The sequence below is a fragment of the Marmota flaviventris genome, chromosome 4 (genome assembly GCF_047511675.1).
Source record: "Marmota flaviventris isolate mMarFla1 chromosome 4, mMarFla1.hap1, whole genome shotgun sequence".
Lineage (NCBI taxonomy): Eukaryota > Metazoa > Chordata > Mammalia > Rodentia > Sciuridae > Marmota > Marmota flaviventris.
The window spans coordinates 61,418,354-61,444,218 of record NC_092501.1 but is presented as its reverse complement, the minus strand read 5'-3'; the positions used below and the strand labels follow the sequence as shown (position 1 = coordinate 61,444,218).

General features: G+C 36.4%; 1 protein-coding gene and 1 non-coding gene across 3 annotated transcripts in view; one reads left to right on the top strand and one right to left on the bottom strand.

The window, feature by feature from the left end:
* Rhobtb1 (Rho related BTB domain containing 1) overlaps nucleotides 1-7,458 on the bottom strand; it is a 129,897-nt gene extending 122,439 nt beyond the window's left edge. For both annotated transcript variants that reach the window (XM_071611235.1, XM_071611237.1), the window contains exon 1: nucleotides 7,372-7,458. The gene's annotated coding sequence lies outside the window, so the exon portion shown is untranslated. The remainder of the gene's footprint in view (nucleotides 1-7,371) is intronic.
* A 14,015-nt stretch (nucleotides 7,459-21,473) lies between these two features.
* Nucleotides 21,474-21,580, top strand: LOC114089541 (U6 spliceosomal RNA). Its single transcript, XR_003582191.2, has one exon. It is a non-coding gene; the product is annotated as a U6 spliceosomal RNA (small nuclear RNA).
* Nucleotides 21,581-25,865: the final 4,285 nt, after the last annotated feature.

Genomic DNA, 25,865 nt, shown 5'->3' with positions numbered 1-25,865 from the left:
CTACTAAATGCCTGACACAGTAATAGGTGCTGGGAAATCAGCAGGAAACATGGAAGCTTGATCTCTGATCTCAGGGTACCTCTAGTCCAGTTGGGATGAGGGTAGACAGTAAAAACAAATGTGAAATTATCCGATGATAACATACTACAATAAAAAATGATGTAACAGAAAGTGAGTGAGATTAGGTGATCAGAGAAGACCTCTCTGATGGAGTAACATCTTAACTAGGCCAAGCATCTTCTGAGGAAAGAACATTCTAGAGAGGGAATAGCTCTATAGAATTTACAGATGCTGAGGGAGATAGCTTGTTGTAATCCATAGCTCTTCTGGAAGACGTGAATGGTAGATCCACATTTTCAATAGTTTAGTCTTGAAATATCTGCATGATCTTGTCCTTATTTTCATTTTATTTAAATTACATTTCTTAATGTGAGGGAAAGATAATTCTCAGAAAATAATATGAATATATTGCTATACACGGAATTCATTCAATAAATATTGGGTCTACCATCTTTAAGGCACCTTGAGAGATGTCCTCAAGGTTCTTAGCAGAGACTAAATAAAAAATAACTTCCATGCATATAAACCATAATGTATCTTAATCCAGTCTTGTATTGTTCTGCATCATAGGTTTATGAGCTAAGTAAATTCTAGTGCCCAGATCCCTTAATGCAGTTCAAAACTCAAAGCTCTTTAGAAAGGCACCAATCACCCTGTTAAAGTTGATGGATGAGTAGGAGAAAGAAACACATAATGAAAATTGGAGCTAAAAATTCTTTGCAATAGGAACATTTTACTCTCTGGCTTGAAAAATGTTCTAGTCAGGTCTGGCTGTATAGATCAATAAATTAAGATGTGCCTAAAGATCATAAATAGCTCCCATATTATTAGATGTTCACTTTCCTAAATGAATTCTTTATGAATATGTTAAGGAAATAATAGACCAATATGATAATTATGATGCAAAGGTCACAGAATTCTATGTGGTGTTTACTAGGCATCTCATCGAGGACTCTATGCATAGAGATTTTCTTAAAAAATTACATATATATATACATATATATATATATAGTTGTAGATGGACACAAGACCTTAATTTTGTTTATTTATATTTTTTTGTGGTTCTGAGGGTCGAACCCAGTGCCTCACACAGGCAAGCTCTCTACCGCTGAGCTACAGCCCCAGCCCCATATGCACAGAGCTTTTGATGGGACTATTAGTAGTTTTATTTTACAGATATGGAGAAACTAAGGTTTAGAGAAGCCTAATGACTGGCCTGAGTCACAAGGCTTCTTAGAAGAACCATCAGCAATTGGAACCTTAGGCAGTGTGATTCCAAGACAGCGTCTCTAGTATTGTTGGCCAGCCCTCTCGGAGCCTGGTTGCGTTGTGTATTATCTCTGATAAATTCATCCCCTGCACGCTGATTAAAAGGCTCTGGGGAAATAATAATCATGTTCCAGTTAATTTAAATATTACCCTAAACAAATCAAATACGATGGCAAATAACTAAGCATAACACATGATTTTTTTTTTAAAGTTTATTTGACTTTGGATCAGAGTCAATTATATGGAACATCAATACTATTCCCTTTTAGGAGAAAGAACGAAGAATTGAATGTACTTATTTTAAATTTCTTGGTTAAAAGTACAAACATTATTCTGCTAATTTATTTCTGCCTCCATTGCTTTTTGATAATGAAATTTCAATTTGGAAAACGGAGATTTTTAAAGTACTTCCAAGTTTAGATATCGAAAAATAATTTCGCCCCTTTTCTTTCAATCCTCTAAAACTGTTCATGTAGGCTGCTGGGAGATGAATCCCTCTTGAATTATAATAGGAGCAGTAGCATATTATGCACTTAGGTACCATTAATTGAATATTTGTGTAGTGTCATGCATTGCCGAGCACCATACAATTTGATTTTATCCTCACAATGATACTTTGAGTACCTCCTATTATTATTCCTAGTTCATAGCTTAGGAGATGGGGAACCACAGAAATTGCTCACCTGTTCAAGTCCTCCAAGCTCATAAATGTAGGGGGTCGGTGCCAGGCTTAGTGACTCTGGATGTCAGGCTCCCTACAATTTCCCCGTATTATTTCAATTTGATCATGTTTTCTTCCCTGACACATCAATGAGGACACTCTCTTTCCCAACCTGGATAGTCTAAAACTCTTTAGAATTTAAGTCTGTCAACCATCTGGACTTTCTTTTTAACCTGCCCACGCCAATTTCTCAGCATTCTGTACTAAATACTGCCCTCCAGGCCTATGAGAACCTGCCTCCTCTCAAGGCTTCAGATGTCCTTCCACCCACAATCCAGCTAAAGTCTATAGTTTTTAAAGGACCAGCTCAAATTCCACTTTTCAAGTCACTTTCCAGACCACCCCATCCCAGAGTAAGTAACAGAAGAGCTGCATCTGCTGCCTACCACAGCACACACCCATGGCGTCTCCCAGGGCTTCAGCAGCCTGGAACCCTGGGGAGATTAGGAGAGTTGGGTTGGAATGGGCTATTGAGCAATTTTCTCAGGAGCATTTCCAAAGCTTTTATCAGTTTCTCAAAGCTTAACAACCACTCAGCACCCATTAGTCTGGAAACTAATGATATTAAATGCTAATATTCCCCGAGTAGAGTTACAAGAGTTAGCAAATAAAAATATTATATGGGACATATGTATTCTAATGCATGACTAGTGTATTTAATTTAATTGAAATTTAACTGGGACTTTTTACTTGATCTGCAAATTTGTACCTGAATGTTTCCTGAATATTAGTCTTATCTCTCAACTATGCTGAATGTAAACATCTGGAGGGTAAGGGAATTCACTGTTACCTTAGAGAAACTCAACACTCAACTCTTATTGCTAATATTGATTTGTTTTTGTGATTCAACAGAAACATTTTGGAACATTCTTCATTTGGGGTCAATTATTGATTTGAATAGTTATATTGTAATTTTATATGTTTTTTGCTACAAGGAAACAGATGCCCATTATATCTACTAAACCAAATTTGATCATCTCTGTTATTTGCTAGTTTCAGACGTATTCAACTCCTCTCCATATATATATATATATTTTTTAAAGAATCCTCTTAGGTCATGCCCAAATTATTATTAGATTTCAAAGTGAGCTCTTCATACCCTTTGATTGAGTAGTGATCACCAAAGGAGTGTGTTAAAAATACAACTGTCTGGGTGCAATTCCAGACCTATTAATTCAGAACTGTGCAGAACGGCTCCAAGCAATCTAGGTTTTTAATACTCCTTCCAGATGACTGCTATACTCTCTAAACTTCAAGGACTACTTGTTTATGAATGTAATACTCTAGAAAAAAAATTGTTCTCTAAGTTAGAGAGGAAAAGTCATCATTTTAGTTCTTAAACCACCAACATTTTGGAGTTCAAAATGTCAATCATTTTTTAAATGTTTCTTCAGTCTATCACTCTAGTGTTAAATGCTGAACACTACGTAAATTTTCTATTTGGGGCTTACAAGCATTTAAAGAAATTGGTAAACAAGCATTTAAAGAAATCTCCAAGTTTTACCTCTGGATAGAAGGAACTCTGGTTTGGAAGTTGGAAGGCTTGGGTTCTCTACAGTCTCTATATTTGGGAGCTTCGGTTTCCTCATCAATAAAACAGTGGCTTATACCATTAGCTAATCTTTTTTTAAAAAAAGTATCTATCTTCTAGCCCCAAGTTTCTATTACCATTCTGAGGTTCAGTTTCCACTGCTGTAAAATATGGGGTTTGGCCAACATGCAGTCTGCCCATTTGTCCTGTGTGTCTGTGGTAGCCCTGAGTCTCCATCACTATACTGGGACCTCCATTCATAATTTAGGCTCACTCTTACAGTGTAAGATCAATGATGGTTCATTTAGATTATTCCAAGGAAGAGATAAAACATTGACCATTTGTACATGTCCTTTCTAAGAGATAATTATTCATTCAAATATGTTTATTGATCAACAACTTTGTGTAATTTGTCACCATGCTGGGCCCTGGGAATACAAATAATGACACAAGTCAGAAAAAAAGAGAGGTGACTTTTGCAATCTACATTCTGATGGGGAAGAAGATAATAGAACCAACCATGTATAAACTGAGTAAATAAATAACTCAATAATGAGATAATAAAATAAGTAAATAAATAAAAAAATAAGGTAAAGAAAATAATTTCTGTTTGTAATTGGTGTTGTGAGGGATTACTGAGGCCTGAAACACATAATAACCAAAGGAAAAAGAGATCAACAGGGACGGGGTAGGGGGATGGAGAAAGGGGCAGAACAGGGGAGAACATATTTTAGAATCCTGTGGGAGGAATAGCTTATGCACTTGGCCACCAAAATTCTGGAACAGTTCCTTCCATCTCTGAGAGATAATTGAATCCAAAACTAGATAAAGGGAACCAGAGGCCCAGAGGGTTTAAGGAACTCATTAGAGGTCAGACAGTCAGTAAGTTAGTTAATGGAGAACTCATCTACATGGCAGATCAGGATGTGGACTTTTCTTAGAGATTGCAATCCAGGAGGAAACACGAGGCTGCCTCGGTTCAATCCTGAGTTTTTTACTCATAAATCGTTAATCTTTGGTTGGAAGGTCTTCTTTAAGCCTCAGTTTCCTTTTGTGAAGCAGAGACAATGACTACTGTGTCAGATTGTGACCTGGTTTTAGTGAGATAGTGTGGCACAGTACCTGGTATATCATAGCTGCCCGATAAATGCAAGCTCTTTATTTTTCACCTAGTGTACTTTCACCCATGCCAAACTGCTAGAAAGTCCAAAGGACCGCAGAGGTTAAGTTACCTGAGTAAAGGAGGAGTGATGGCAGAGAGAAAGTTCTGGAACACTGGGCTGGGGCTCAGCACCTATCCATATGAGAAATCTGAGTGGAGGAAATGAGAAGAAAAAGCCACTGAAGTGGGGCCATGTCAAGGGAAACATCCTCAACTTCATAGTTTTACACAGCTTAATCTGTGAACCCAGAGTAGTCTTCATAAAACAGAAAAGATGACTAGTATCAATATTTATATTCAACATCACCATACAATAAACAGGTTTTACTCTCGGATACCAGTAAACAGAAGAATGACACACCTTATTATTAAAAATGTGCTAAGAGAAAAATGTTAACATGTCACTCATTCGACTGGGAACAAGTTAATTATCTCAGAATATTAAAATAATAGCTGGTATTAAGGATGCTTAAATCAAGCCCATGCTATTGCAAGAATGAATAATTTATGCAAGTGATTGTGAAGCATTTTTTTCACTGTCTATGAACGAAACCACAAAATGAACTTCCGCCTTGAAATACCAAGCAGCATATTTCATGGATTAAAATGGACAACTATTAGGTTGTTCCACAAACCTGCCTGCCCTCCCCATAGGCTTACTTACCCCAAATGTTAGGGGATGTTAATGGTTCAGGCACACATGAATCAAGAATGAATATTTCTTGGTTTCAGAAGTTCATTGGTCCCTTTCCCCCCAACCATAAGGTAATTGCCATTCCTTATATAGCTTTTTGAAATGCTGCTTACTTTATGATTCTCTGCCGATGCTGCCTTATGGGAGAAATTTTATTTCAAAGTTTCAGAGGCTGTGAATTGAACTCATTATTTCACTCCAAACTCATTGTTTAATTGACAGGAAACATGCATCTAAATCATCTTGTATGCATGGCAGAAGCAGCTACATAAATTTAACAATGGGTGGATTATTACTATTTAGCATATTCATGAAATTTTAGATTCAGGAAGCATTTACAAATCTTTTATTAGTTAATCCCTACACTTCTGAATGAGTCTGACAGGTGGCAAACAATGCTTGAGGTCTGAAATTAACAATATATGAAAACTTTAATGGGGGGAGGAACTAAACCATTTCTCCTTGCTCCTAAATGCACCTACTTTTTTCTTCTCACCAGAGACTAATGCTAGAGGCCCCGGAAGGAAGACAGGCTGTGCATAACTGAATCACCAGTAATGAAAAAGGAACATACTGGGACCTGTCTATGGTCAGATAGGCAAGACCCACAACAAACACTTGCAATAATGCGACCTGAGAAGCACGTGAAAAAACATACACCAAAGCGGTCAATAGTCCTTGAAACTGTGCAATAAACTTAGTTTTACATTTGAACAACGTCATACCTGCTGGACAAATTAATGAGTGACATCAGCCGCTATTAATTCTCTTAAATGTATATATGTATAGTGAAAAATAAATCCAAATTCAAATTAAGAGAGTTTATTTCTCTCTCTCTCTGAAAACTCACAAGTTTAAAAATCTGTTTCCTTGAAGAGCAACTTCAAAGTTTTTATGAGTCCTGCAATCTACCTCTTCTCCAGACACCAGAAGGTGTTGCAGAGCAGGGTTAAGAAAGCCCTAAAGAATCAAAGTCTAATTCCTAACCCAAACCTTTTTACAGCCCGGGGCTTTCAGAGCTAACAAACCAAGGTAAATCAACCCCGCATCACCTGAGGGCCGACGTGAGGAGCCGCAGATGCTGAGCCTACTTTCAGAAGACCCCAGTACAGACACGTCCTGCCCAGATTCTTATCTCTCCCGAATGACAGTGACTTTATCCCTCTAATCCCTCCGGCCACCCGCCTCCGCCTGCGGGTCCTGTGCGTGCGTGCGTGCGTCCCAGTGTCTCTGTGCGTTTGTGTTGGGGGACGGCTGGGCAGGAGGGTTCAGGAACCACCCAAAGGATTCTGGAAACAAGCCCCTCTGCGGCCCTGTGCTTGGCTCAGGCCAGCTGGGCGGCTGTCAGGAAGTCAGCAGGAGGAAACCAGGTTTCAAGGTGCAAAGGGACGTGTCTGCGGCTGTGCGGAGGGGTGGGCCGAGACCCTCCATAGCCACGCCCACCCGCCGGGCGCCGTCCCGCCCCGCCCCACGCGGCACCCGCGGTACCTGGGGACGCTGGAGGCACCGGGCGGCGGCTCTCTTGCAGCCGGGCCGCCGAGGCTGGAGCGCGGGCTTTGTAAAGCCGCGGCCGAGCGTCCGCCCCTTCCTACCTCACCACCCCGCCCCCGTCCCGCAGCTTCCCGGCTACGCCTCCTCGCGCCCGCCTGCGGCCGCCGCTGCTCTGCGGGCACCCGGACTGCGGGTCCCTCTCCATGCTCGTGGCCTGCGGGGAGTCTTCAGGGAGCGGCCTGGGAGTTCGAGTCGGTGCCGGGTACCCAGGCCCATTTCCCCATCCCCTGGGAGCCGTCACCTCCACGAGTCCAAGTTCCCCCCCAGCACCTCCCCCCCGCAGCCTTGGGACTAGGCCCTCTTGGGCGCAAGGTAACTGTGACTCCGCACAGGGTCCCAGGGCCTCCCGCCCCCCACCCTGTGAACGCGTCCCTAAGACCTACCTCTGGAACTCACTGGGGGCGTCGAGCGAGGGCAGCTCCTTCTACCAGTGGAGATCACGTCTGGGGAAAGTTTTAGGTGGTGTCAAGGGTCAGCCATCTCTAGGGGCGTTTTCTAGTCAAGAGACGGAAACTAAAGAGATTCCATCTGCAGGCTCTGCTGACATCACAAACCACACATCACTTGGTGTCGTCTTGTGTAGTTACACAAGGACTCACCATCCTTACTGCAGCCGTCTGCGTGTTCGCCTTTCAAAGCCTCAGCCTACTGACATTTCAGTGGAAGGGTTTAAGGAACATAATTTTAAGTAAAAAAAAAATAGTATTTGAAATTAGTACACTTATGTTAGCTGTGCACCAACCTGCAAGTTTGGTCACCTCTGAATAATTCAGAGCTTCCAGTGACCAAGATTAACTAGGAAGGCACTAGGGAGCACCTCCTTATTTCCAGAACTTTCTGTCTGTTTCACAGCTTTCATTTCCCCTGAGATGTGAAGGAGGGTGAAAATAAGATGCAACAAAATCAATTTGAAGAGCTTTTAACAGCTGGTATAAAAGTTTATGGGAGAGGAAGTATGCAATCATTGAAAATAGAGTTGGAAAATTATAGACCTCACTCTTCATTTTTACCGTTTTTGCTTGAACTTGAATAATGAAGGGCTAGTTGTGTCTATTATTTTTAGCAGAAATAACACCAAGAACTATTAAGTAGATTAAATGTATAAGACAAGTTATGATGTCAGATCAGTATAAAACTGTATTGCCAGAAGAAGGTGTTAACTAGAAGATGTGAAAGTACAGGAGACCCACAATGCTTTGAAGCTGTACAATTTTTTTTTTCATAGAGTTTAAATAATTCAAAAGGATATGTTAGAGAAAATAGAATCTCTGTAGTGGTAACTGCTATCTAATGAAATTATTTCCTTTTCAAGATCCTTATTTCCTTCAATTGTTTCTAGTAAGATGTGATTTCAAGAAGACTCAAGGCTTTGGGCACCCATTCATTCTTTACAGTATTTAATGAGGGCTTAGAGAGTTCCTGGCATTGAACTTGGTGCGAGTCATGAGAGAGAGAGAGAGGAGAGTGGGGGGGAGGGGGAGAGGGAAGAGAAAAGAGGAGGGGAGATGAGAGGGGAGGGGAGGGGGGGAGGAAGGAAGAAAGAAGAAGAAGAAGAAGAGAGAAGAGAGAGAAGTTCTGGAATTCACATTCTAATGCAGGAGACAGCTGCTAAGTTGCACCTGTGAAAAAATGTACATTGGAAGTACAGAGTTCTAGGAGAAGACACCCTCCAATTGGTTTACTTGACTTCTAGATTCTTCTTTTGATTTGAACCATAGAATAATTTCAGGCTGTAAAGATGTTTTCATTATTGTTCTTTCATATTCTATACACAATCCATTAGGAAATTCTAATGGCTCTGAGATTGAAAAGGATAGGCAGTGGACAGTAAAAGTGGACAAGAGGGCAAGCAAGAGGACAGCTATTTTAATGTGTCCTGACATGTTATAAAACAGTTCCTGTTTCCAAGAAAGGGTGAACATCTCCATTTTTCAGAAAGTGACTGGATAATCCATAGTCTGGCCTGTGCTCAATGTGAGACAAGTAGAATATCAAAAACCAGTCGAGACAAAGGGGAATGAAGGGAAAGGAGGGAATGGGAATAGGAAAGACAGTAGAATGAATCAGACATAATATTCTTATGTTTGTATATGAATACACAGCAAGTGTAACTTCATGTATAACCACAGAATGGGAAGTTATTCTCCATGTATGTATGATAAGTCAAAATACATTCTGCTGTCATTTATAACTATAAAGAACAAATAAAAAATTTTAAAAAACCAATCAAGGTCTGGGATTGTGGCTCAGTGGTAGAGTGTTTGCCTTGCAAGTATGGGGCTCCGGGTTCGCTCCTCAGCACGGCATAAATAAAATAAAGGTATTGTGTCCAGGTACAGCTAAAAAAATTTTTTTAAAAAATCAATCCAAAGGAGCTTATTAACTTCTCCTCAGATACCTTTAAAAAGAGGAATGCTGTAAGATATAAATGACACTCTCGCCCCTCCCAGGTATGCTGCATGGGAGTTCTGAGTCTTTCTCTTACTTTCCTTTTAATAAAATTACCACAGTGTGTTCCTGGTATCCATTCTTTGACTCTGTGGAACATGAACCCGATCCTGACTCCAGTTCTATCTTTAGTCCTGTTCTGAACTCAGTCTCCACCACTACCACTCTTCTAAACTTGTGTTGCTTACTTGAATTTTTGAAAAAGCCCCTAGACTTGTCTTCCTGCTCTTAGTCTTTTCCCTATAGTCTATTATCTATACAGCATTTAGGATGACCTTCTGAAAGTATATGCAATTAGTTTATGTTAATCCTCTGCTCAAAAAAACCAATCCCATTGTTCTCAGAATACAATACAAACTTGATCTTGACATCTGAGGCCTTACCTGCTTACCACCTCACTTTCCTTACCTCCTTTTCCATCACTGTCTCCTCCCATATGGTGCCACAGTCTTTCTGGCCTTTCTCTTGCCTTCTCAATCCTCCTGCTTCTTGGCCTTTGAGCCGGGACTCTTCTAAACTATAGAGGCTTTCTCTGTCCACACATTTAAAAATATACCCCCTTTAAATTCCCCTCATTCTCTTTTCCTTTTGATGCACACATGCATGCTCATGCACAGGCAGACATGTTACCTGCTCTTTTGTATAGAATGAGAACAGCATCTTGGTTATGATGAGAGTTACCTAGAAGGTCTTTACATATTTGTTGAAAGCATAACAGCTGTTATGGACTGAATGTGTACCCTGAAGATTCCTGTGTTGAAACCTTAACCTGAAACATGATTGTTTTTGAAGATATGGCTTTTAAAAAATAATTAAGATTAAATGAGGCCATAAGGGTAGGGCCCTGAGCCAAGAGCATTAATGGCCTTATAATAAGAGGAACCAGAAAGCTTGCTCAATCTTTCCATTGCATGCACTGAGGAAGGGCCTTGTGAGCAGACAGTGAGAAGGTGGCTGTCTGCAAGCCAGGAAAAGAGCACTCATCAGGAACTGAATCAGCTAGGACCTTGATCTTAGACTTCCCCACCTCCAAAAATGTAATGAACTTTTATTGTATAAGTCACGTAGGTAGTCTATGGTATTTTGTAATGGCATCCCAGGGTGTCTAAGACAAAACAGATATAAAAGAAACAAGCAACTCAGACACAATCTACACTCACACAGTATCACTAATCACTTCAAGATCAGGTATGCAACTGAACGGTAGAATGGTGTGACCTTTAACCAATAAACAACACTTCACAGCACCTCCCAGAATAAATAAGGTTTTAAGAATAATTTTATCTTGACCTGAGAATAGAAAAGTGTTTAAGATGAGCAAATACCTCTTACAACTTAGAGAAGGAAAAGCTTATTTTGGCTCACAGTATCTGAGGTCTCAGTCCATGGTTGGCAGACTCCATTGCTTTGGGCCCAAGAACATCATGATGGGAAGCTTCCCCCCTTAAGCCAACAAAGAAGCCAGGAGAAGAGGGGAGAGGCCATAGGGAAGATGCACCCTTCCAGGGTAATCCTCCCCCTGCCCCAGTTACCTACCTCCACCTGCCTACAGTCATTCCCCCACTGTATACAGTCACCACCCAGTCTGTTCATTCAAACTAGGATGGACTGAATAGATTATAGCTCTCAGAATCCAATCATTTGTATTAATTTCAGGAGCTTTGGGAGGGGTTCCCCTCATATCCAAACCATCAGTTAGGAATGACTGATGCTTGGAGGACAAAGAATGATCTAGTCACCATTGTGGAAAATGCTGTTTTCAGAGCAAACTCATTCTCTAAAGTGTATAAAAGTTCCCTGCTGGTATCAATGAAGAATGCATATGCAGCTGTGTGCCTAGCACATGACCATGACCCACTGATGCACAAGCAAAATATCAACTGCTTCAGGTGCCGGCTCTGGTTACCTACCACAGGGGTTTAAGTGTTTGACTTCCAAAATAGGTTATGGAGAATAAATATTAGAGCTTAACTTATATTTTTATTGTAAATTGATAAAAAGTTTTGCAAATATGCACCATATAGGATGATACTGGTACCCGCACTTGCCCATGGGCCAGCTGGTCTTTTGTCTTGTCTTTTGAAGGTGTTCTGAGGAAATACGTAGAGATCCACAACATGAGAAGTGCAAGCACTACCTATACTTCTTTCATTTACACTGGGTTGCATCCGATTGATGTTTATGTGTGTTCACTTGAGAAACTAAAGATTCTATTGCCAAGTTTAACCAATCCAGAAATCTCAAAAGTAAAAAAAGTGAAAAAGTGACTTCTGTGAAGAAGATAACACCAATAATATGAGTATAAGTAACAATAAGAAATTGGTGGAATTGATGACTTTCCTACCATATTCTTAGCCATACTAGGGAGTTAACAATGCTGATGATCTTATGGGTCTTATAACAAGACAGCTTTTCCCTGTCATTGAAATAATCAAAGAACACATTTGGAGTATGGATTTACATCACTTTTATTAACACCAAGCTGGAAGTATACATTATACTTTGAGATGTAAAAACTAATGATAGTTTAAAGCATTACAAAAAGCAAGATATTAACAAGTATGATTTATTTCATCACTAAATGATTTTTGGGATAATTTTATTTGTGTGTATGCTTTTAAACTTAAGAATCTTTTATTTAAATTTAAAGTGACACATAAAACAAAATTTGTGCATATAAATGGAGTACCACATGTTTTTACGCATGTATGCATTGCATAATGTTTAAATCAGGTTAAACCTATCTTTCTCATCTGTGCATATGTTTTATGATGTACAATGGTTTATGCAATAAATAAACAATATGACTAATAAACATAAATAAATCATATTTGGGGTATATACTGAACTTCTTTTTTTGTGGTGCTAGGAATTGAACCTGAGGCCTTATGCTAAACAAATATACTTCCCAGCCCTATTCTGAACATTTTTTTTATCCCTTTTCTTTTTTTTTTAATACTGAATGTACTGATAGAGTACCTTAGCAGAAAAGTTTGGAAGCTACTGATTTACATATCCAGTAATAAAAATAATTTATTAGAACACAACACTCGCTTCAAAGAGAATAAATCCAACTTCTTTTTAAAAATTTTTTAAAAAAATATATTTTAAAAAATGTTGATAGGCCTTTATTTTGTTCATTTATTTTTGTGTAGTGCTGAGAGTCGAAACCAGTGCCTCACACATGCCAGGCAAATACTCTACCACTGAGCCATAACCCCAGCTCTTAAACCCAAATTCTTAACCACAAAATATCTGTTTAGGATATGGATTATCCAGCATGCTTCTATGCCTTTCTTTTCTCTTTTTCCTATTGATCATTCTGCAATTTCAAGGGAAATGAGAGGAGAAGACACTGTTAATTTACCATGTTTTTGAAGAGGAGATTGAATTTCAAATAATAGTTTGGGGCCTACTTAGGCATTTTGGTTTGCCTGTTATTCTAGTTTTAAATGATTACAGGTCATAATAAAATAACTTCATATTCACCCACTTTTTAAAAATTAGTTCATTTTTCCTTTATAGTGGAATATACCCATAGAACCTGGGGTTTAAAGTTATATTAAACCACAGTCAAACTCCTCATTGCTCTTTTGCACACATAAGAAGAGTCTGTCTCAGTTTTTTCAAGCTCTCAAAAAAAAAAAAAAAATAACAACCAAAAAAAAAAAAAAAAACCTCCTTCCCTGCTCTACAGCTTGACAGGTTAAGCCACATACATTGTGCCATTTTTGATATCCATGTACCCTTAATAGAAGGGCTGTCTAGTTATGGTTTCTTAAATGAGTATCATTGCATCATAAAATTTTGAGGCTGAAGGGAAACTTGGGTACAGTTCACTGTGTGAATAAAGAAGCTATGGCTCAGAGATGCCAAGAGCTTGCCCTTGGTCAAATCCCTGGAACCTGGCAGAACTGAGACTGGATACCAAGCCTTCTTCTGATCTCTCATTCTCAGTACTTTCCACTGTGTCATGCTTCTCAGAGCAACTTTGATGAGAATGTTATTTTTCTTGTCAAATATGAGTGAGGGGAAGTAGGGCACCTTTCACTGTGCCTCGTTGTGCCATTCATTCATGTGTCAGGCAGCCTAGGGGGTTGCAAATTCCCAAATGCCCCCGCCCCTAATGGTGCCCATGAAGGGTAGGGGTCTTTCCTAGATATTTGTTTACTTTGATATTAATAACAGGTAAAAGGAGTCCTTGTAGCTTATTATATTTATATTTTTTCCTTGGGGTTTCAGAAAGTAGCTGACCTCTAATCAACTGCCAAGAGTTTTCCCAATAACAACATGAACTTTCAAAAAATATTATTTTGGTGAGATGGTCACAGTGAAAAAAAGGCAAAACAAAATACCAATAAGGCCTGGGTAGGCAGAGTAGCTGAAACTAGTTGGTAGGGATTATTGTTACTATTTAGCAATAACACCTAATGGTTTGGTAGAAAATTTTCAAGGAGAGTTATGGAAACCTAATTTCCTGAGGTACTTAAAATAGGACTAAATAAAATAGTGAAGAGTGTATTGTGGAGATAATCTAGTTGTCCAGATGGCCTTTCCATAGTTACAGCTTTTATGGTTCTTGAAATGTGTGTGTTCTTTATTCTTTTATGAGAAAATAAAGATTTTCTTTTTCCCAGGGGCATGAAGTTACCCTGCAGTTTAGTTGTTAAAAAACATTGAATATTTTTTCTTTCTTGCTTCTAGGACACTCATATTTATTCTGGAAGTTACCTTAGTTCCTGCGTTTCCCCTTTGCATTTGAATTTCTGGCTCTAGAGTCCAGATTTTAAGCTTGTTAGTTACATTTCTCCATTATTCCTGATAAGCTACTAAATATCAGATTTTGTGCCACGAAGTAGAGGAAAATATTGTTGATATTTGGTTATAATCTTATCTCTCCAACTTTGATACTGTTTCAACCTCCCAACCTTGGCAGCTGCAATAGGGGGAATTATTGCTTGAAAGGAATTTGGAAATTTATTTGTAGTTCCTACTACTGTGGCTTGTAAATTCTATAACCAAATTCCCATGTATTTTGCAAAAGACACATTTTATTTTCTTATTAACAAAGTCTCAGAGTTTGAAAAATTAGTATTTTCACAGTACTATGCCTTCTGGGTTTTATTACCAAAGAAAACATTGGGTGGTAAAATACCATCTCCATAAAGTCTGTCCAGATGGATTGGGTCCATGTGGGCACCATCTCCTTTCTTTCAATAAAAGAAGACAAGTCTTTGATTATAAAGATTCTGTCCGTTTTGTTTTCGCAATTTGTAGTGCCTAATAAATTATTTTATGGCTATAATGTATTCATTTTCCACCTATAATATGCTTTGTGAGTAGAAACTGTGGAGCCTGGAATTTATTGAAGAGATCACCTGAAATTTTGGCCTTAATATTAGACTGTCAATATGAGAGGGATTTTTGACCTTGCGAGCATATCCCAAGTCTGAAGAGATGAGACCTATAAGTTAAAATCTGATCATTTCCATACACACCATTGTTTTATGGGATAGAATAATAACTGATGGGTATAAAAATTTGTATGCCTTTAGGCTTTTTGTGATTAGGCTTCTTTACCTTATGCATTTATATCTTTGCAGCCCCTTTCTTCACATTCATTATGAAAAAAGATGCATTATTTGTGCTTTAAACATTGTTATAATTATGCCATTTTCCTCCTTAAAATGTGGTGGCTTCCATTACACCTAGAGTCAAACTTAGCACAGGCAATAAGACCGTGTAGGAATGACTATGCCTACTTCTCTCATCTTTCCTGCAAATCTTCCCGAGTCTCTAAGCTCAGTGACACTAGATGACTTTCTATTTCTTGAAGACAGATACTGATTACTGACCCTCCACCTATAACCTTGTAATTCCCTCAGCCTGGAATGTTCAGAGCTGTGATTTTTGTTTTATTTATTAATTTATCGAAATTAATTTGTTCTTTTAAGATATACATGGCAGTAGAGTGTAGTTTGACATATTATACACACATGGAGTATAACTTATTCTAATTAAGATCCCATTTTCGTGGTTGGACATGATGTGGAGTTACCCTGGTTGAGTATTCATATATTAACATAGAAAAGTTATGTCCGATTCATTCTACTGTCTTTCCTACTCCAATCCCTCTCCCTTCCTTCATTCCCCTTGGTCTAATCCAATGAACTTCTATTCTTCCCTCCCCTGCCCCTTATGGTGTGTTAACATCCACATCAGAGAGAGCATTCAGCCTTTGGTTTTTTAGTTTGGCTTATTTCAAGCATGATATTCTTCAGTTCCATCTGTGTACTGGCAAATGCCATAATGTCATTCTTCTTTATAAGTGCCATGATGTTAAATGTCTGCCCCTTTCCAAATGTTCCCTTCCTCATAAATAATCTCATATTGTTATCTACCCATCGAGTTCCTCTCCATCACTTTAGTCTATTTTAAACAACCCCAAACATTCTCTTACCACTTTGAAAGTGATATTATTTGTTTACAGGTTTATGACATAAGAGCCATTAGAATATGATCAACATGAAATCAGAGAACCTATGTTTATACTTGTATAATCATTACTTAGCACGGAATCTAGAATATAGTAGGTGCTTAGTAAACATGTATTTTTAGAGAAATATGGATGCAGTGATGGCATAAATAGTGCTTAATAGAATTAGATCTGTGATCAAGATCCTTTGCTGCCTCAGCACTCTAAGGTGATAAAAATACTTATTTTTTAATAATAAGTATTAATTGAGATAATGTATATTAAGTGCAGAGCACATACCTAACCTAGAGCAATTACTCATTAAGTAACAGCTATAGTAGTTTATCCTCAAAACAGGAAAGGAAAAGGATGGGAAACAAGCTCAGTCCATTTGGAATTCTGGGGAATGCCAGGGGTCAAAATCCAGAAAGCAAATTATTTGATTAAGTTCAAAAGTGCAGACATCTGAAGTTCAGGATTTTAGTAAGGCAGATGAGGGCAAGAAACAAGGCAGATGCAAAGGGAGACGACTTAAGACAATTGCTGTCAATGAGATTGGAGTGCCTTGAACCCATTTTTATTGGTAGGATTACCATGGTTTATCCTAGATGGCTTAAACCCCATACAGGAGCAAGGCTAGAAACTTATTCTCTCTCTCTCTCTCTCTCTCTCTCTCTCTCTCTCTCTCTCTCTCTCTCTCTCTCTCTTTAATCCTGAAACTTGAGAACTAGATACACCTTATCTGATCATTTGATAATAGTTGGTTCTAAGTTAATATAGGCACCATGCTTAGGTCACCAACAAATAGTGGGCAAAAAAGCTCTTTTGAAAGCAATGTAATCTGCAATGGTTAAAAAAAAAAAAGAAAAGAAAGAGAAAGAAAGAACATTGCAGTTACAGGGGAAAAAATGAAAACTTTGTTAGAATTTTTTACACATATTAATAACTATGGTTTACAATGTTTAATTACATATTGGTACGAGTATCATGGTCAAATAAAATATCTCCAATGCTTGGGCCTTTAAGGATTTTAATTCATTCTGTTCTAGAAATGCTTTAGAAAACCGAATCAAGGATTTTAGCTTTCAAATCTCAGGTTTCTGTTGCAAATTTTCATTCTTAAACACAAAATAACTTTTCCCTAAAACTAAAACAAACAAGCAAAACCAAAACCAAAAAAAAAAAAACCTACATAACAGAATCTTTTCTGAAAACTGTGTGTGCTGGGAATTCACAGTGTGCATACATTTATTTTTAAGTTTTGAAAAATCTCCAAAGTAGAGAAAATTTGGAGAATTGAAAAAACAATCACATTCTAATTCCTGATGTCATTTTAGACTATTTTCACTCAACTTTTTTCTGTGCATTTAAATAATAGCCCATAATTAATCTGCAATTAATTAATAATAGCCCATAATTAATAAGCAGAGTATCTGAGGGATAACCAGTTGTTTTGGCTTTAGGTTTTTAAAGATTAGTAGTAGTCAGAATAGATTAGTTCATAAGGTAATAAACAACCCCAAACACTCAATGTCTTCACACAATAAAATTTATTTCTTTGAAAGAGGGAGCACTTCCAATCTCATTCTATGAAGCCAGTTTCACCCTGATTCCAAAACCAGGCAAAAACAATCAAAGAAAGAAAACTTCAGATCAATATCTCTAATGAACATAGATGCAAAAATTCTCCATAAAATTCTGGCAAAACAAATACAAAAACATATCAAAAAGATAATGCACCACGATCAAGTGGGTTTCATCCCAGGGATGCCAGGTTGGTTCAACATAAAGAAATCAATAAATGTGACTCATCACATCAATAGACTTAAAGATAAGAATCATATGATCCTCTTTCATCACTTCTAATTGCTCTGGCCAGGGGTTGAAACCAGATGTTGAAACATCTCACTCCAATCAGAATGGCAGCTATTAAGAATACAAACAACAGTAAGTGTTGGCAAGGATGTGGGGGGAAAAGGCACACTCATACATTACTGGTGGGACTGCAAGTTGGTGCAACCAATCTGCAGTATGGAGATTCCTTGGAAATCTGGGAATGGAACCACCACTTGACCCAGATATTCCATTCCTCAGTCTATACCCAAAGGACTTAAAAACAGCATACTACAGGACACAGCCACATCAATGTTTATAGCAGCACAATTCACAGTAGCTAAACTGTGGAACCAACATAGATGCTCTTCAGTAGATGACTGGATAAAGAAAATGTGGTATATATACACAATGGAACACTTTTCACCATTAAAAGAGAATAAATCATGGCATTTGGAGGTAAATGATGGAGTTGAAGAATATAATGCTAAGTGAAGTTAGTCAATCCCCCCAAAAGCAAATGCTGAATGTTTTCTCTGATATAAGGATGCTGGTTCATAATGGGGTTGGGCGGGGAAAGCATGGGAGGAATAGAGAAACTCTAGATAGAGCAAAGGGGAGGGAGGGGAAAGTAGGGGGCATGGGGGTAGGAAAGATGGCAGAATGAGTTGGACATCATTCCTCTAAGTACATGTATGAAGATATGAACAGTGTGACTCTTTGTGTACAACCTGAGATATGAAAAATTGTGCTCTATATGTGTAATATGAATTGTAATGCATTCTGCTGTCATAGGTAAAAAATTAGAATTAAAAAAACTCATTTCTTTGTCGTGCAAAGACCCCATGTGTTTGAGTGACTCTTTACAACAGTGGTCCTTCATGGGGTAATTTGGCAATCTGGGTTCTTTTGATCCTGTAGTTCTGCAATCTCAATTCAAGACTTTGTTGGCTCTTGCAGTGGGGAAAGGGAATAGTATGGGTCTCTTCAGTTCTTCAGCACTGAGAATAACTCATATTATTCCTGTTCATGTTTCATTGGCCAGAATTAGTTACGTGGTCCCACCTAACTGCAAGTGTACTGGGAAATAAGATTTTCCATGTTGTGTCAGGAATAAAAAACTGGATATTAGATAGACTGGCTATGTCTATCATTCCCTGAAATTGATTTTTTTGAGCAAAGGATTTATCACAGAGCTCAAAATTATTTAAAAGTGGGACTTGACACTCATGTACATTTATAACCAGTAAAATTGGATTATTGGCCACTTAAGGATAATTGGCAGTTCAAGGATTACTCGAGAATTGCTCTAAAGAAAGTACATTCTATGCCAGATGTGACATAGCCAAGTATATTTTCATAATTCCATCTTATTTATGCTCTTCAGCTTTCTTCAGAAAATTTGTTCTTTGATATTTTGTCTCAGTTCCCTACTTTGGCAATGACTGCTTAAAAAGAGTAGGAGATTTTTGTTATTCTTCAATCTGCTATGGTAGACTTGCAATGCTACCCTGAATTCAGACTGCATCATGAAAAATAGTAGCAAACAATTCGGTTGAATTCTCTATATATTTGTATATATTTAACCTCCATTGTTTTTAACTTACAAGAGTAATTACATATAGTTCATCCTTAGAGGTAGTAGTAGGTATAAAAATAAGTAGAATATTGGCTTTTCCATTATTTTACCCATTTTCTTAAGGGGTAAACCCTATTTTAGTTATAACCTAAAATATACTATTATGTGAACCCTAATATAGGTGTTCTAATGGGAACTCTGAGTTCATTTCAAGTAAGAAATTTTGTACATAGAATTTTGTGTGGTAAGGTTTAATTGTTTTACACAGTCTCTTCAACCATGACCAAATGTTTCACAATGTGAACAATAGTTGATTTTAATAAATTATTTAACAGGTTTATCATCTACAGCTTCCTCAGAGCATAGGGTTTTTCTTTTGGTCATTTACTCATTACACATTTTTAACTGAATAGCACATGGTAATGAAAAATACATGTGCTTTATTCTATGTGTGTATTGTTAGGGATTAAACCCAGGACCTGTACCCCTACCTCTATTCTTTTTTCCTCTTCAGCTTTATTGAGGTATAGCTGACAAACATTGTATATATTTAGAAACACAATGTGATGATATGGTATACATCATGAAATGATTACCGCATCAAGCTAATTAACACATCCATCACCTCACAGTTACTTTTTTAATGAGAACACTTAAGGTCTATTCTCTTAGGGAATTTCAAGTATACATTACAGTATTATTTAGTCAACATGCTGTATATTACAACATTCAAATTTATCCATCTTATACCTGGAAGTTTATACCTTTAAGCCAACATTTCCCCAATTCTCTCACTCCCCATTTATTTGGCAACTGCTGTTCTACTTTTTTCTTTTGTAAGTTTAACTTTTTTTTTTTTTTTAGATTCTGCATATAAGTGAGATTATACAATACTTTTTTTTCTGTGTCTGGCTGACTTGACTCAACATAATATCTTCTAGGTTACCCCAGGTTGTAGCAAAAGACAAGATTTCCCTTTTTTATGGCTATAAATGTGATATACATTTTTCATTCATCTGTTTATGGACAATTAGGTTGTTGCCATATCTTGGATACTGTGAATAATGCTGCAACGAACATGGAAATGTGGATATCTCTTTGAGATACTGATCTAGTTTCCTTTGGAAATAATCAGAACTGAGATTGTTGGACCATATGGTAGTTTTATTTTTAATGTTTTGAAGAATCTTCATTCTGTTTTCCATAATGGCTGCACCAATTTACATTCTTGCCCTAAATGACAAGTCCTATTTTACGTACCCTCACCAAACTCTTATTATTGCTTGTATTCTTGATAATTAGCTATCCTAACACATGTGAATTATTTTCTCATTGTGGTTTTGATTTACATTTCCCTGATCATTTCACAAGGTGTTGGTGTTACCTTTATACCAAAGAAATACAAGGAGCCTATAATAAAATAAAATTATATGTAAATTTCCCCAATGAATGGGGATATAAAAATTCTCAACAAAATACTAGCAAACTGAATTCAACTGCACATTAGCAGGATTATATATCATGATAAAGTGGAATTTAACTCTGAGATGCAAGGATGGTTCAACATATGCAAGTCAATAAATGTGATACATTATGTTAACAAGATGTAAAACAGAAAAGAATTAGGTAAAATTCAACATGCTTTCATGATATAAACTCCCCACAAGTTGGGTACAAAAGGAATGTAACTGAAGATAACAAAGACCATATATGCTAAACTCTCAGCAAATATCTTCAACCATGAAAAACAGAAAGATTTTCCTCTAAGTTCAAGAATAAGAGAGTGCCACTTTTGTCATCTCTACTCAATACAGCACTCCTGAGTAATTAGGCAAGAAGAAGTAAAAGGCATCAGAATTGGGGAAAGTAAAATTGTCTTTGTTTATGGATAAGTGATCTTATATCAAATTCAAATCTTATATAGAAAATTCTAAATATTTCATTAAAAAACTGCTAGAACTCATACATGAATTCTTTAAATTTGCAGGATACAAAATCAATTAAAAAATCAGTCATATATATCAATAATAAACTATCTGAAAAATAATAGATATTCAAACAACACAAAACAAATAAAAAGCAATTTCATTTACAATAGCGTCAGACAATATAAAATACTCAGGAATAAGTTTAACCAAGAAGGTAAAAGAGTGCTCACCTCAGCAGCACATATAGTAAAATTTGAATGATACAGAGATGATTAGCATGGCCCCTGAGCAAAAATAACACCCAAATTCGTGAAGTGTTCCATATTTTTTCCCATACTCTTGGATAGGCAAAATTAATATTGTCAAAATGGCCATACTACCCAAAGTGCTGTATAGATAGATTCAATGTGATTCTAATTAAAATCCCAATGTCATTCCTTATAGAAATACAAAAAGTAATCATTAAATTTATTTGGAAAAATAAGAGAACTAGAGCCAAAAACATACATGAGAGAAAATATAGTCTCTTCAACATATGGTGCTGGGAAAACTGGAAATCCATATGCAACAAAATGAAATTAAGCCCCTATCACTCACCATGCACAAAACTCAACTCAAAGTGGATCAAGGATCTAGGAATTAAACCAGAGACACTGTGCCTAACAGAGGAAAAATTAGGCCCAAATGTTCATCATGTCATATTAGGCCCCAACTTCCTTAATAAGACTCCTAAAGCACAAGAAATAAAGTAAAAAATTAATAAATGGAATGGATTCAAACTAAAAAGATTCTTTTCAGCCAAAGAAACAGTCAATGAGGTGAAGAGAGAGCCTACGTTCAGGGAGCAAATTTATGCAACAAACACATCAGATAGAGCACTGATCTCCAGGATATATAAAGAACTAAAAAAATCTTAACACCAAAAAACAAACAATCCAATCAATAAATGAGCTAAGTAACTTAATAGACACCTCTCAGAAGATGATATACAATTGATCAATGAATATATGAAAAAATGTTCAACATCTCTAGTAATTAGAGAAATGCAAATCAAAAGTACTGTAAAGATTTATTTCATGCCAGTCAGAATGGCAGTTATCAAGAATATAGACAACAGTAAGTGTTGGTGAGGATGTGGGGAAAAAGGCACACTCATACATTGCTGGTGAGACTGCAAATTGGTGCAACCAATCTGGAAAGCAGTATGAAGATTCCTTAGAAAACCTGGAATGGAACCACAATTTGATCCAGCTATCCCACTCCTAGGTCTATACCCAAAGAACTTAAAATCAGCATATTATAGGAACATAGCCACATCAATATTTATAGAAGCTCATTTCACAATAGCTAAACTGTGGGATCAACCTAGATGCCCTTCAATAGATGAACGGATAGAGAAACTGTGATATATACACACAATTGAATATCACTCAGCATTAAAAGAGAATAAAATTATGACATTTGCAGGTAAATGGATGAAGTTGGAAAATCTCATGCTAAGTGAAGTAAGCCAGTCTCAAAAAACCAAAAACCAAATGTTTTCTCTGATAAGTGGATAATGATCCATAATGGGGGAGGTCATGGGAAAAATGGAAGAACTTTGATTGGGCAAAGGGGAGGGAAAGGAGGAGAGGGGGAATGGGGGCAGAAAAGATGGTAGAATGAGATAGAAATCATTACGCTAGGTACATGTATTACTGCACATACATAGCCAGCGTGTACAACCAGAGAAATGAAAAGTTGTGACGCAATTATGTACAATGAATCAAAATGCATTATGCTGTCATATATACCTAATTAAAATTAATTAATTAATTAATTAGAATTTGTTTTCTTCTACAAAAATAAAAAGAAGTAGGTAAAAGACTGTATAACCAAAAACTGTTACATTGATTACATTGGTAAATGGAAGAGGGCACAAAGAAGTCTCTGACATGGATTGGAAGAATCAATATTATTAAAATGCCCACAGCGTCTCACATGATTGATAAATTCAATGCAATTCTTATTAAAATCCCAATGGCACTTTTCACAGAAAAAGAAAAAAACACTCCTACAATTTACATGGAGTCTTAAGAGATTCTGAATTAATCAAAGCAATTTGAGAAAGAAGAATGAAGTTGGAATATTTCCTGATTTCAAACTATAGTAAAAAGCTAAATAATCAAAACATGTTACTGACATCAAAATAGACATACCAATCAATGGAACAAAATAGAAAGCCCAGAAATAAACCCATGAATATATGGTCAGTTTATCTTCAACAAGGTTGCCAAGAAAACAATATGAAAAAAGGATAGCCCCTTCAATGAATGGTTTTGGGAAAAACTGGGTATCAATATAAAGAAAAAAATAAAAGTGGAACTTTATCTTGAACCATGTACAAAATTTAACTTGAAACAGATTAAAGATTTACATAAAGACTTTTATGAAGCTATAAAACTCTTGGAAGAAAACATAAGATAAAAGCTTTATGATGTTGCTCTTGGGAATGATTTTTTTTCTTTCTTTTTTTTTTGATATGACAGGTAACAAAAGCAAAATAAACAAGTGGGACTATAGTAAACTAAAAAACTTCTGCACAGCAAAAGAAACAATTAGCAGAATGAAAAATAAGTCTGCAGAATGAGAGAAAATATTTGTACACTATATAGCTGACAAGAGGTTATTATACAACTCAATAGCAAAACACACAAATGAACAAACCAAAAAATCCCACCTGACTTAAAAAGTAGGCAAAAAAGAACTGAAAAGAAATTTTTCTAAGCAAAACTTATAAACTGGCCACAAGAGAAATAAAAAGGTGTTCCATATCATTATTCCTCAGGGAATTTCATGTAGTACTATGTGCCTCAGAAGGCCTGGATATACAGAACTCTGAAAAACTGAGGTGTTATATCCACCTAGATTTTTATACAATAAAAACAAGCTAAGAAACACAGAACATTTCTTAAATCTAGGCATTATGTAACAGTTTTGCTTTATTATTTTTATAATTAAAAACAATCAAAAGAAACAAAACAATCTAAAAGATAAGCATTTTGAAGCCATATTCATAGAGTATACCACACAGTGTCTTGACTTGATGAGCCCTCAAGAAGTTCTGATGTGTAAATAGAAAATGAGTTTTTTAAAAATGTTGTTATTGGTGCATTATACATAATAGTGGGATTTATTGAGATTCATTTGTATATGTACATACAATTTGATCAGTTTCATCTCCCCTTTCTCTCTCCTTCTCCTCCCCTTCATCCCCTATGAAAATGGCTTTTGAAATCTAACACAACGCATTGTTTTGCGTTAAAGACTAGTTTTGTGAAATCCTCATATTTTCAAGGTAGTTAATTTGTTTCCCAGTGTAAATATTTAAACTTTTATAGTTTCATAATGCAAATTTAAAAGCAATAAGTATTTGGTCTCTTAAGTTTCATATATTTCTGCCTCAGATAATAAAACAAGAAAATATTTCTAATTTGTAAAAGACTCATAGATTCTTTATACTTCCTGAGAGAATATGGCTTCATATTAATTTTATGCACATAATCCTTATGAATATATACTAATTGGACTATACCAAATGGAAAATAACAAAGGAAACAATGACTATCAGATTTCATATATTTGCTTTTCTACAAAAATCAATTAATAAATGGATGAGATGTAATGTGGTACTATCAAAGCCTTGCGGTTAAATTTACTTTTAATCATTTTTCTTTATTATCTTTTGGCAGCTGGAAAATCTTTGATTAATCTTTGTGAAAAGAAATTAAACTTTAAACCTTATATACTAAAAAGAAAAAGCAGCTAAGGTACACAATGAATAAGATTATTAAGTCTAAAATTAATCAGTCAACACTAGCAAATTCAGTTAGAAAACTATGCTGATAATTATATAATACTTATATTATGCTCCCACTTTGATTTACTCCATTTGCTAATTTCACAGTAATAATGCTTCATTACATTTTTGATAGCCTGTAATTCCTTTTGCAAATATTTCAATTTGCACTTGTTGTATATTTTTGGTTTTAAGACAGAATTTTAAAATGAAATGCAAACTTGAGTTTGGAGAAATAATCACCTGAATATAAAAAGCCTGGTGACTTTCAAAATAAGCAGATTCATCCTCACTCTTAAAACACAGTTACATAGAATGAAATTGTCGGGGTTCCATTTCTGGCGGTATCACCTATTAATTGTAAACATTTGTGTTCTTATTTACCTTTCTAAATCTCAGTTTTCTTATTTTTAAAATGGGGATTATTAAAGCTTCTATCTCAAAATACTCTTGTGGACATTAAAGAGGTAATCTACCTTAATGCATTTAGTGCAAGGCCAGCAAATGGCACATGGTTCAATAAGTCCTAGCTATTATTTTTGTTGACATGGCAGTGACTTTTTTAGGAACAGTTGATTGTTTGGTTCCTTTGAAGATTATGTAGACATAAATATGTTCATGTTGATTATATGGGGCATGATGAAATAAATAGTAAATACATTAAGGGATGTTTCCAACAATTATGGTTTATTGGTAGCATTTATAACACTAATATAAAATACTGCTTATAATAATGAAGATCCCCATGAACAAATCATATTTGTAATAATGAGTAT